General features: G+C 33.6%; 1 long non-coding RNA gene across 1 annotated transcript; it reads left to right on the forward strand.

Annotated features, from left to right (window-relative positions):
• The first annotated feature begins 645 nt into the window (after nt 1–645).
• On the forward strand, nt 646–5,865 carry LOC109246912 (uncharacterized). The gene is made up of 4 exons (XR_002071507.2): nt 646–744; nt 2,869–2,933; nt 3,036–3,097; nt 5,549–5,865. It is a non-coding gene; the product is annotated as an uncharacterized LOC109246912 (long non-coding RNA).
• The last annotated feature ends 6,735 nt before the right edge of the window (nt 5,866–12,600 follow it).

Below are 12,600 nucleotides of genomic sequence, written 5' to 3' on the forward strand. Positions count from 1 at the left end.
TGACCCCACTAATACCGTTTTTACCACTAATATTGGTTTTTCCTATAGTGGAAGAATGGCAAGTAACCAAACTCAGAAATGTTACGATGGGTGACTGTTGGTCTTAGGCATTAAATAGAACTTTGTTTAGTAAATAAACTGTCTCCAGGTGGAAAGATCCCATGCAGAACCCAGAGAAACCTTTGTGCGAGAGAAACCGCCAAATAGACTATCATGATCCATTCTTTCTTTGTCCTCATGCTTGGTCTTCCAGCTTCACTCCATCTCCTGGCCTCCCTTGCATGTGGCCATGTGACTAAGTTTAGGTTAATGGGGTGTGAGTAGAAATGATGGGTGCAACTTGTCATCTCCTTCCAGATGCTTCACCTGGGTTTGAACACACTCTCTGCTGGCTGGCAATGGTGATGCCATGAGCAACTTTGGAAGCACCTGTTACAACCACATTTCCCAGGTGTGATAGAATGATTATTTGTGTCCCCCTCCCCAGCTTCTTATGTTGAAGCCCAATCCCCAATATAATAGTATTTGAAGGCGGAGATTTGGGGAGGCAAATAGGTCATGAAGGTGGAGCCCTCATGAATGGGATTAATGTCATCATAAAAGAGATGCCAGAAAGGACGTTCACCCCCTTCTGCCTTATGAGGACACGGGGAGAAGATAGCCAACTGTGAACTAGGAAGCCAGCCCTCACCAGACAGAAAATCTGTCAGTGCTCTGATCTTGGACTTCCCAGACTCCAGAACTGTGAGAAATAAATGTGTTTATAAGCAAAAAACAAAACAAAACAAAAAAACAAAAACAAAAACAAAAACAAACAAAAAAAACCCCACAGTTGTAAATAAATGCTATCACCAATTAACTGTAACCTCTCTAAAACTCCTATTAAATAAATTAAATTTAGCAGATAAGATCTAGGATGATATTTAGTATTTGATTTGCTCCTTTTGAAATATGAAATACTAGCCTCCAAGGAATTAATAGGCTAACTAAGAAAATTAAATTTTTATAAGATTTGTTTATTTGTAAATTTAACATATTATACATGTATACAATTACTATTTAATGCTTATCTATGTTGCAGGAAAAAAAAAAAAAAACAGAGAATACAAACTAGACCAAGGAAAATTTTTTCTATTTTCCTATTTTCAAAGAAATCTCAAAAAAGATTATGGTTTATCTACAAACTCACACACGAATTTCTTATTGACAGTAACCAAATGGTGGAAAGACAATGAAAAGAACGTATGTTAGAAAAACATTTCAAGTGTTGAGACAATATAGCTAAGCTCTACTCAACATACATCATTTTTTTTTTTAATTTTTTTTTCAACGTTTTTTATTTATTTTTGGGACAGAGAGAGACAGAGCATGAACGGGGGAGGGGCAGAGAGAGAGGGAGACACAGAATCGGAAACAGGCTCCAGGCTCCGAGCCATCAGCCCAGAGCCTGACGCGGGGCTCGAACTCACGGACCGCGAGATCGTGACCTGGCTGAAGTCGGACGCTTAACTGACTGCGCCACCCAGGCACCCCTCAACATACATCATTTTTATCAAAATTACATGAAAACTAAAATTCCAGTCTCTTTAAATGAGTTGTTTATTTAAAAAAGTTTTTTTAATGTGTATTTATTTTGTAGAAAGAGAGAGAGACAGAGCACACGCAGGGGAGGGGCAGAGAGAGAGGGAGGCACAAAATCTGAAGCAGGCTTCAGGCTCCCAGTCGTTAACACAGGGCCTGATGTGGGGCTCAAACTCCTAAACCATGAGATCATGATCTGAGCTGAAATCAGACACTTAACCGACTGAGCCACCCAGGCACCCTAAGTTTATTTTTAAGGTATTGATATGATGGGAAAATTTTCTAAATTGAAAAAGAGTTGATAGAATTTCAATTGGCACCAAACATATTATTAGTGTACATTATCAATTTTGCTTTTTACTTCTGTGATATTGGCTTCAAAAAATAAAAGTCTATAAACAAAGTAAATCTTTCATTGGTTTGCTTAACTTCTTCAGCATGGTTTTGCATGTGTATAACAGGAAATTCTACAATTCTAAATATAAACTCATCTTTTTTGAGAGGAAAAATGTACTTGGTATTTAAAATAATTTAGTCTGTTATGCTCACATATTTAAGTATTTATTTTAAATGTCACTATGAAATGTTAATTTTGATATTTTCCTTATTATATTTAATCTCTTGGTGTATATATATATATATATACATATATATATATATGTATATATATATATATATATATATATTTGTACTAGAAGATGAACAGTTCACAAATAAGATCAACACACTTCAATTTAAAACTTATCATCATGGGCGCCTGGGCGTCTGACTTCAGCTCAGGTCATGATCTTGCAGTTTGAGGGTTTGAGCCCCACATCAGGCTCTATGCTGATAGCTCGGAGCCTGGAGCCTGCTTCAGATTCTGTGTCTCCCCCTCGCTGTCCCTCCCATGCTCATGCTCTGTCTCTCTCTGTCTCTCAGTAATAGATAAATGTTAATTTTTTTTAAAGAAACTTATCATCAGTAGTAACTACCAAGTTGGGATTCTTTACAACCCAAAATGAAGATACTCGGTATTACATTGTAATCTGAGGATTGTGCTTGTAATGATGTTCCTGTACTTCAAACTTCTAAAAATTTTATTTGCAAAACATTATGACCTGTGTTTTGCAGCAAATGAAAATAAAATAAAGAAGGATTCAGTGTTTTATACCAAGCCTCACATCCAGTGGCAAATATGTAGTTGAAACTCAAAGGAAACATTTACTCAAATTTCATAGCAGAACTTTTTGTTATATAACCATGTCATGGGCACAGTATTATGAACTTTAATTTCCCTTTCCTCAGTGAAGGTTTCTTGGTCCATGTCTTGGATTCTAAAATCAGAGAAGCTAATTCAGATGTGTGATGAGGTAAGAGTTGCAGAATACTGGGTATCTCTTCTTCATTAAGTTAATATTTTAACAAGAACATTTTCAAGGTAATTTTCTCACTTGTGTTTCTTTATCCAACAGGAGGACTCTCATGGATGGGGTTTGGGGACAGACAGAAAGAATGACAACATTTCCACAGAATAGTAAGAGACCTAACTTTCATAAGGTCTAATTGACGATGTTCCATTAAAATGTACCCAGTGGCTGTATATTTTGTTTGTATCCATATAAATCTTGCTCTGACTAAACACTATGACTATGTAGGCATTAATCTGATTTTAAATGCTTTTTGTAAAGTGCTAGAATTATTAGTTAAAAGTTAAAGTTAATTCAGTAGTGGGGCACCTGTGTGGCTCAGTCTGTTAAACATCTGACTCTTGGTTTCATCACAGGTCATGATCTCCTTGTTTCTGGGTTCAAGCCCCACATGGGACTCTGCACTGACAGTGTGGAGCCTACTTGGGATTCTGTCTCCTCTTTCTGCCCCTCCTCTGCTCTCTCTCTCTCTCTCTCTCTCTCTCTCTCTCAAAAATAAATAAATAAATAAACTTAAAAAAATGTTAACTCAGTAGTGGGGGGAAACTAGCTCAGTAGATTCTGGTTTCCTCCCACTAGCTATAATATGTGATATATATCTGCATATATAAGTATATATCTATCTCTATATATATAGATTGTATGCATATAAGTATATATACAGACTGTATGTATATAAATATCTATCTATATATGGATATATAGATTGTATGTATATAAGTATATATATAGACTGTATGCATGTAAGTGTGTATATATATATATGGACTGTATTCATGTAAGTATATATATATATATATATATATATATACACACACACACACACACACATATATATATATACAGACTGTATAGGTATGTATATATCTATGTATATATAGATATATAGCCTGTATGCATATAAGTGTATACATATATATATATAGTGTGTATATAAGTATAGATATATAGACTGTATGTACATAAGACTATATATATACATATATATACACATACACACATAAACACAAAGAATATACATACATATATACATATGAAATACATATATCACATATATACACATATGTGTGCATATATATTATATATGCATACATGTATTACACTACACTATATATACTATGTATTATAAAACATGAGTACTATTAATATTTTAATATTATATGTGAGGAAATTCAGGGTTCAAAAAGTCATTATCTTTATCAAAGTATATATGTGTGTGTATATATATATTTATACATACATATAAATTGAGTTTGACTCCAAATGACTCTGAATTCATATTCACTGGAGTCTACCAATTAAATTCTATATTTTCACTTTAGTTACTTACCTGTAAAACATCTTGGTCTCATTATGAAGACTTCTGGAATACTCTAATTTCCTCAGCAATAAAATTATAATTCCCAAATGGGTTGCATCACAAATGACTCATTGCTTTATATTGAGGTATCTCTATCCTCCTGAAAAAATGCATTGGATCCAGCACCAGACTGCCAGGAACTGAGCCCTGCTCTGGCAGCTTGCAGCTGTACAATTTAGGGCAAAAGAATTAATATCTCTGTGGCTCAGTATCCTCATCATAAAAATGAAAATTGTACAGCATACTAACTCCATAAAGTTGTTGCTTAGGATTAAATTATATAAAGCACTTGGAATAATGCCATAGTTATTAATATTATTGCTTCTATGTCAGAGTAAATTTTCATGCTTTTTTCTTCTCTATCTTCAGAAAGTATGTTTTAGAAGACCTTGGTCCCTGTGGTTGATATTCATTTAGCTTGTCACTGTGTATTGTCAAAGAAGCAATTGAGTTAAATTTTGACTGAGCTTATCCTCTTTAGTTTAATGTATTTCAATGATACTTGGCCCATGTGTATAAATAAAAGACATGTAAAACTAACACTGAGTACCTTAACAATTCATAGGATCCTGAATTGATGAGATTAATAAAGACATTTGAGAAAAAATCTTACAAGATAGTTACCATTTGGAAAAATATTTTTATTTAAATAACAATAGCTTAGATACCTATTTTTGAGAATTATTATGCTATTTCCTAACCAAGAGAAGGTTATTCTGGTAGTTAATGCTAATCTTAGCATAGCTTTTAAACATTTATTTCATGATGACTCTTTATACTATGATTATAGCTATAATAATTAATAGCTTATTTTATTGTTTATTTCTAGGATCACAATGAGCTTTGCCAACATAAAAGTGGGGATGTAACTGATATTTAATAGCTCAAAGCTTTACGCTAAGCATATAATAAATAAAAACTTTCATTTGTCCTTTATATTTCCCCTGCTGGAGAACAAACTACAGTTTGTATCCATCAAATAAGAATGAAATTCAACACCTTACCTTTCAATAATATTTATTCATGGATTCCACTCTCCCCTCAATAATACAGACTCCAGAGATTTAGGTATGTGCCATATTTTCTTAGGTTGACATATGTCCAAGGTGTGTATTAGGATATTAAGACACCAAATAGATTCAATAAAGTATAGATAGTGCATCCATATTTTGTTCCGTCTTTGTTTTGCCAATTTCAGAGAAAGAGAAAGAGGGAAGACTAACGAAAACACGTCTACTAAACAAATATGGCTTTGTTCCAGCACAGCGCAAGTATAACTTTACCTACAAAATGATTTTAAAATGCACTTGACAAGAGGGTTTATTATGTCATTAATGTGCTTCCAGGCCTGTTTTATTTTTGCTGTTGGCAATTGCCATAGCAACTTTAGAAGTTCAGAACTTCCTGGTGCTTCCTTTCTGTACAGAGGTAAATATAATCTGTCTTCAAAATCTGTACATGAGTCAAGAGTAAATTTAAGGATATATGACAGGGCCAGAGTAGAACAGCACTTGCAACGAGGGATTAATTATAGGTAAAGTGAAGAAATATCAAATGGAAGTGTGAAGAAGCTCCCTTTCCTCCTCCTCCTCCTCCTCCTCCTCCTCCTCCTCCTCCTCCTCCTCCTTCTTCTTCTTCTTCTTCTTCTTCTTCTTCTTCTTCTTCTTCTTTTCTTCTTCTTCTTCTTCTTCTTCTTCTTCTTCTTCTTCTTCTTTTAATTAAGGAATGAAAATATCTGAAAATCTAAGTAGGAATGATGTTGAGTCTAGAGAAAGAAAAGATTGAGTTTGAAGTGATCAATAAATTGAGATGGTAAAAATAATTGTTCAAGTTTCTGTATCACTTAACTCTGTTCATCAGGATGGACAATATGGATGAAATTATAATTTGGGGAGAATCATTTCTACCTTGTTCACTTTTTTTTTTTTTTTGCAGAGTTCTTTCTTGTATGTACTGAGTAATGAATGGCAAAGTGAAGAAAGGATGAAATGAATACATAAGGGAATGAAAGAACGACCAAAACAGCAATATTCACCTTATCTGGTTCCTCTGCTGGCACTAGTAAACTAGTCATAATGTTCTAACGCATGGTTTCCTAAGGAAAAACTCTATAAAAGCCTCGATCACCAGGTGGTGTAAAATAAATTTTGAAATGATTCAAGGTTTTTCTGAAACTTTTCCAGAAACCTTTTGCAGGTGTTTTTAATAGAGAAAATGTGCCCATCTGTGAATGTTTACACACAAAAACTCTATCAACACATCCATAGATTCAAAACAGCCTGACATTCAGCAAGCTCCTATTATGTGCATAAGCATATGTGATTAATTTTATTTACAGTAGTTTATTACTGTGTGTATTTATTCATGAATGAAACAATGGGGAAGATATGGACGCAGCTGTCTGTGATTTAGCATTCAAGTTATTTGGACCAAGCGACTAAGCTATTATGTACTTCTTGAAAAAGGATTTTGAGAAAGTTATCGACCACCTAAAGCTCTCAATGCTGTTGCTGATTGCCTTTTGTACGGAGTTTTTCATTCATGAGAAGCCTTCCTACGTGCTGTGCTACGTGCAGCCATTTCTTTACTAAAGTACTGTAGAAATGAATCTGTAGTTCATATTTAATGTATAAAGGAGGAGGAAGTACACAGTAAACCTTCATAAGATAGTGCATTTGCATGGTACTCACCTGTAACTTCATGTTACAAAACCAATGAAGCAGATTTTAATGCATCCCAGCACTGAGCCTATCAATTAAAATACTGTCTGGGATGGGAGCAGGGCATCAGTCTTTATTTATTTTCATGTCTCCACAAATAATTCCTACATGAGGTCGGAGTTGACAAGTACTCCTATATATAAAAAAAGGATAAGCTAGTTTGAAAGACATAGAATGCACATTAAATACAAACATATGAATGTTAAGAAAAGTAAATGAGAATAATTCAAATTTGGTATAAAACTTAGGAAAGAACAACAATACTAAAGGAAGGTAACAAATTTGACACACTTTAATTAAAATGTAGGTTATAACAAGAAGAAAATTTTTCCCTAATGAGTATGAAATGAACACGTTTGAAATCCACAGCAGTTCAATATCAATGGAAGAGTTATTTTAAAGAAGACAGAAAGAATGAAAAAACAAAAACAGAAACAAAACCTGTATGGTATTTATAAGTTATATTGCAAATCTAGTTGATAATGATGAGGAAAATTACACTCAGTACTTCCGACAACTCTTTTAAGGCTCTTGACCTACCTATAAATCTCTAGCTCCACTTAAAATACCCTTATCTTCTAGCCAAGCCTATCCCTTCTCCCTGAACTGTTTAATGGATTATGTTCAGCAGTGTAATTCCCTCGACTTCCACATGGTGGCACGGATTTCCTCCTTTTCTACTTAACTCCCTGTGGTAATATAATAGCAAGACTCCCCCAATTAATGGAAATATTCTCAAATTTTGTTATCTCTGACTGTGTTCTTTAGAAATCACACCTGTTCTTCACAAGCATACAGACTTTTGTTACTCAAAGTGTAGTCGAGGGACTAAGAAGCACTGGCATCACTTAGAAACTTGGAACTTCAGTATCATGAGTCAGACCCATGATTTACTGAATCAGAATCATTAAATAAGGTTTAAGACCATTTGTATGCAAATTCAAATTAGTAGGCATTTATATAGAACATCTGTGTTGAGTCTTGCTGTAAAACCAAATTCACTTTTATATTAAACCATTAAATATTAAATCATTAAACAATTAGACTCTATGATGTACTCTTCTCAAAAGGTACCCCATTCTGCTATTCATTCATGTTTCAGACACCACTGCTTCTACTTGATTGCTCTCCAAACCTAAAGTTTTGTGTTAAAATCTCAGAGATCTTAGTGCCAATCTCTTGCATCTGCCTGTCATCATAAGTGCCTGCCACAGTAGAGAGAGTAGAAAGAAAGACTTAATCACAAGGATTCACCTAATCACCTAACACACATTACAAGATTGCCCTTACAGGCCTTACTTAAATGTTATAAAAAGTAAATACCCACAAGTCTAAAAGAAAAGGTGACTAAAAAAAAAATAAAATAAAAATAAATAAATAAATAATAAATAAATAAATAAATAAATAAATAACTCTAAGCCCACCATGCTTCAATTTCCTGTTTTAATCTATTACTTACCACTCCTCCACCATCATTTTTGGTATTTTATTCTCATTATGCTTTGTGCTTCTTTTACCTAACATTCTTCCTTTCTCTCCCCAAATCATGGACTTCCCTCTTTTGACTTTATGCCACATAGTTGTAAAACTCTTCTTTACTGTCAATTCCTTCTGTTCTTTTCAAGTACACACTGTACTTGTACTTTCTATCCACTGCAACATTCTCAAGATGAGGAGGGTTAGTTCCCAGTATTTCACATACATCAGGGTCAGGAGATGGTTTCCTCTTTCTCCTCACTGAAAATAACAGATCACTATTACTCTGCCTTCTTGAAATAAACACTACTTGCTTAAGAGAGATGCAATTTTGTTTGCATCACTAGGTTTCCTTACTATTACCTGCCTTCAGTGAAATGTTTGGAACTTTACCTAATCTTTCTCTCCAATCTTATGGCCTACTGTCATTTCAAATAACTTAAATAACAGCATAGACAATCTATCCAACATCAAAGCCACTTAATTTTTTGTATTGCTGAATGCCAAGAACCTTCTCCAGCAGAGCCCCTACAAACTCCCTTGTTTACGTATGAATTTGGATACCCACTTTTGAACGTGGTACCTTCACTCTCAAACTTAATGTTTTATCTTTTTAAGTTTCTTACCCACTAGCAAAACAACTACTCTTTGACTTCAACAATACCTTAATACAACTCATACAACTAATTGGGTATGTTCACCACTTTTTCCTCTTCTCACTCTCCTTTTCTAGCCAAATTGCAAGTGCCAACTTTTAAACACTCTCTGTCACTGACATCTGGTTTGTCTGAGATTCAGGAGAAATTTAGAGATTATTTCCATATTAGGTGAAATTGCAGAACTTTGTGGAAAAAGAAAAGGTATTGAAACTCTCTCTTGAGTTAGCTTCTGCAATTAAGTCACTCAACATGACTTACAAGACTACTATGTACTTGTTGCTGTTCTAGGTAGTATATAAAATTTTATACACAGGTCTGTCTGAACACGTTGGAAAATTGTATTTTCTGGTCATGGTATATATAAATGCAGCCTTTAGAATCAAGTACATCAGGAAAAAAATAGATAAGTTCATAGACAGAAGAGATCAGTACTTATTACTACCACCTGACCCTTCTGTTTTCCCAACCTGGTCCCAGGGCAGCTTGTTTCCACATAGGAGACATGCTTCTTGAGGGTAAAAGTGATTGTAAAATCTTGACTACACTTTGTTGCAATGAGTTGTTACTAAATCTTCTTTTATTCTGAAGTCAAGGGGAAAAGTTAGTCTCAGTGCATCACTGAACTTGGAAAGACTTGCCAATCACAGCAGCCAACTACCACAGCTATAGGGAGGGTTTAGAATGTTAGTAAGTACTATCATTCCAAAAGGAATATACACCCAATAGAGAAACCCCCAGAAATTCTCTGTAAAACCTGTATTTAAAGTAGGAACATATTTTACATAAATTCAGGAGAGATTTGAACTTAATGAAGATTGGCCCAACTGATATTCTACTTAGACAAAGCTAATTCTTGTTATTGAATTATTGATATGGCCAAGTCTCAGTGAAGAGTAAAACATTACCTCTGATTTATTGCATATTTAACTCAATACATGCTGACTATGTAAAAAATGTATTACATATAAATTTCAATTAGCCATTTGCTAATAAACGGAAAGACATTTTTCAATTCAAGAGTGTACAGTTTGCTATGATATGAAAAATATGACATGAATTTTGTAAGTTCTCTTCAGTTATACTGTTAGCATTTATTCACATAAACATGCACATCCACAAAACATACAAAAAAAGGGCTGGGCCAATTTATTCAAAAGAAACTAAAAGGATAGAGAATCTTTTATTTTTTAGAAGATCTGACAGAAAATAAACATAGATGAAAATCTACACGATAGCTTCCCGCTGATTAAAACTATTGGTAACACTGTAGTTCTGATGGAGGTTTGTATGTTTTCTTTAAGCTACAACTCAGTCATAGGCTGGTATATTTAAAAGATATTACTTAGCTCCATAAAACTTACATAGAAAAAAGACTACAAAAGATGACTTATGCACAATGCTCACCACTCCCCAGAGTCTTATTTTAGGTCTCTTTTTTCACTTAAATTCTAAAAAAATGTATCTGTCATTACCAATGTATCTACATCATCATGTCTCTCATCAATTTTCTTTGGCTAACAAAATCCCCCTAAAGGGATATATACTGGAATATGTATTTTGTGCAATTAGGAATACCATCAATTGCTAAAACTGTGTTTAAAATATAACAGCATAAAAAAATGTAGCCTTATATTAAAATTATAGGTGACATGTCTAATTTAGTAAATTTTTTCTTTCAAGTAATATTTTAAGATTTGAGTAACAATTATTATAAAAGAGTTAATTTACATTCCAATATCTAAAATAGAGTTTTATATTAAGGAGAAGTACTGGAATTTTTTTTGTTTCCCCTTTTTATATCTTTAGCAACTTAACCCTAATATAAAAAATCAGTGTAAAAGTAAAGTACAAGACAGGTAAGCTACTCAATATGATTGACTTTGTTTTATGAACAGCATGAATTAAATAGCATTAAAATTGTTCTTGAATATTACTTTTTCAATGAACTAAACACGCTTGATTTACCATCACAACTTTAAATAGACAATGAATACAAAAATGATATAACAATAAGATAAACCTTTGGCAGCATAAGCTCTTTCTTAAAAATGACCATACACTAAAGTTTTCAGTCACTGAATTATTAATTTATCTGGATTGAGAAGCATATCTCTGGACTGATACTTTTATTCACCTTATTAAAATAATACTGACCCATTCTCAAAAAAAAAAAAAAAAGTAGAGAAAAGAAAGATGGAAAGATGGACAGTTGCAAAGGATACAGCTGAAAGTTTCATCTTATTGATAATCTCAGCCAGCATCCAAGTACAATTGATCCTTAAGCAACGTAGGAGTTAGAGGTACTGACCAACCTACATGGTCAAAAATCACATATAACTTTTGGCTTTCCTAAAAATTACTAATAGCCTACTGTTGACCTGAAGCCTTACCAATAACATAAATAGTCAATTAATTCATATTTTGAATGTTATATGTATTATATACTGCATTTTAACAGTAAAATAAGCTAGAGAAAAGAAAATGTTATTATGAAAATCATAAAGAAGAGAAAATACATTTACATTCCTATACTGTAAAAACTCTTCAGGTAAGTGGAACTACACAGTTCAAACCCCTGTTGTTCAAGGGTCAATTGTATATCTCTAAATTGTAAAACTAGAAGAGTTGTTACAGAATCAGAAACTAGTACTTACCTAGATTATCATCAGATTTATACTTCTATATGTTCATCCAAGCACATACCTGGGAAAAGAGAGAATTTAAAAATATCTTCAAATATGCTCAACTGCCTTTGTGAAAGCTTTAAAAATACTTTTGGAGAAAGAACAATTGGAACAATGCATGCTGGAACAACGCATGCATTACCTAAATCAAAAGCTGAACTTCATGTGACATCAGCTAAGACGAAGAGAGTACAGATCATCAGTCACTGATGATCTGGAATCAATTCAGAAGTCTCCAATAGATGCAATTATATCAGCTGTGGAAAACTTAAGTTTTATACAAGCTTGAGTTTGGAAAGTGGAAGCAATGTGGAAGATTAATTGGGGTAAGATGAGAAAGATGGTAAGGGGCTCATTTGTCATCAAGATCGTTTTGGCAATCAGTTAGTCAAAGTAAGATACGAAAATGAGAAGCGGGCATTTAGGGTAGTATAAACAGAAATGTGTGACAGAATAATTACATGGGCTAAAGGGAAGCAGAGAGGAAAAGATAACAATACTTTAAAAATTGTAGTATATTAATTTCCTAGGGTTTCCATAATGAAATACCATAAATTGGTAGCTTAAACAACAGAAATTTATTGTCCTCAGAATTACAGAAGCTAGAAATGTCAGATCAAGGTATCAGGAAGACTGGTTCGTCCTAAGGATTGTTTGGAAGAATCTGTTCCATGCCTCTCTCCTAGCTTCTGGTGGTTTGCTAGAAATTTT

The sequence above is a fragment of the Panthera pardus genome, unplaced genomic scaffold (genome assembly GCF_024362965.1).
Source record: "Panthera pardus isolate Hobbes unplaced genomic scaffold, ASM2436296v1 HiC_scaffold_13, whole genome shotgun sequence".
NCBI classification, from domain to species: Eukaryota; Metazoa; Chordata; class Mammalia; order Carnivora; family Felidae; genus Panthera; species Panthera pardus.